The following is a 1621-nucleotide window of genomic DNA, read 5'->3' as shown; positions in this document are numbered from 1 at the left end:
GACAAGCTCACCTGACACGTTTGTTTAATCTACCATTTCATTTGCAATGTCCATCATCGGGCTGCCTTTCTAAACACAGCAGAGATCGGGATCCAGGTCCGACTTTCAAACCCTAGTGTCGTCACTGTGTGTTTACATACACATAAACAACTGTGATATGGTGCCATGATATCCCATGCAGCGCCGACCAATGAGCACAGAGCTGTCCCCTCAGGCCAGAGCTGTCCCCTCAGGCCAGAGCCGTCCGGCGACCACAACAAAATATCCTGAATAACAGGAATATGACAGACAGACACACACACACATAAATGACACCACTAACACAACCCTTAACTGAGGAGAAACAATGTCCTGCCTGCACGGGCTCAGTGGGATTTCCTAAAACACACACAGACCCGTTTACCGAGCACCACTGTAACACGGGTCCTAATGGACCAGCACTGTCCTGTGACACAGATAAACACGGGTCCCAATGGCACAGCACTGTCCTGTGACACAGATAAACACGGGTCCCAATGGCACAGCACTGTCCTGTGACACAGATAAACACGGGTCCTAATGCACCAGCACTGTCCTGTGACACAGATAAACACGGGTCCCAATGGCACAGCACTGTCCTGTGACACAGATAAACACGGGTCCCAATGGCACAGCACTGTCCTGTGACACAGATAAACACGGGTCCCAATGGCACAGCACTGTCCTGTGACACAGATAAACACGGGTCCTAATGCACCAGCACTGTCCTGTGACACAGATAAACACGGGTCCCAATGGCACAGCACTGTCCTGTGACAGATCCGCTCGACGCGCCTGCGCTCTTGTTGTTGCTGTTGAATACACCGTTTAAACCGCATTAACAGCTGCGTCCCGTCGCCACGCATGCGGATACAGCAGCCCCGCCGCTCTCCGTTAAAAGCCCGACAGCGAACCACCCGACCCGCAGGGAGAGGACGGGTCCCGCCGGCCCGGCCCGGGTGTACCTGCTCGCTGGGTGTCCGCTCGCTAGGCCCCGGCGCCCATGACAGACTCTCCTTAAAGCCACAGCATCGGCAGCCGACGCGCAGCCTGAGCCGCGCAGCCAGAACGCGTGCCGTGCGTGACGTGCGTGACGTGCCACGCCGAGGCTCGTGCGTGGAGTCTTGCGCTCTTGCAGGAACAGGAGGAGGAGGATGATGATGAAGATGAAAATGTTTAATATTATTCCTGTCGGAAAATCACGAAATCAAGAAGCCACAGTTCTCCGTGTATACTAAACAATATGCAGCATGACACTTAGAAACGGTGTTTGTGCAGTGTCAGTCAATCATGATTTTTTATAATAATCAAAGAACACACTAAAATAAATCCAACCGAAGACAATGGCAGAACGTCCTCGTCTTGCAGTCGATAGGTGGGCAAGCTGTCAATCATGAGGTCGACAGCCAATCAGCAGTCAGTGAGATCTCATATAGCGTCCATCCGCCCCCTGCTGACGCCCCCCACATTGAGGCGCCGCAGTAATTTGCTGTGTATTTCTATAACACCATTAATAATCATAGTCATAATAATAAACTGTCCTAATGCCCCATATAGAGCTATTTTATTCCACATTCTTCTTCTTCTTACTGGTATTATAACT

General features: G+C 51.4%; 1 protein-coding gene across 1 annotated transcript in view; it reads right to left on the bottom strand.

Moving 5' to 3' along the window:
- The window catches only part of rnf175 (ring finger protein 175), an 8409-nt gene extending 7281 nt beyond the window's left edge, over positions 1-1128 (bottom strand). The window contains exon 1 of the mRNA XM_066717991.1: positions 984-1128. The gene's annotated coding sequence lies outside the window, so the exon portion shown is untranslated. The remainder of the gene's footprint in view (positions 1-983) is intronic.
- Positions 1129-1621: the final 493 nt, after the last annotated feature.

This window comes from Amia ocellicauda, chromosome 12 (assembly GCF_036373705.1).
Source record: "Amia ocellicauda isolate fAmiCal2 chromosome 12, fAmiCal2.hap1, whole genome shotgun sequence".
Classification (NCBI taxonomy): Eukaryota; Metazoa; Chordata; class Actinopteri; order Amiiformes; family Amiidae; genus Amia; species Amia ocellicauda.
The sequence above is the reverse complement of the archived record's forward strand: the minus strand, read 5'-3'. Positions and strand labels throughout refer to the sequence as shown.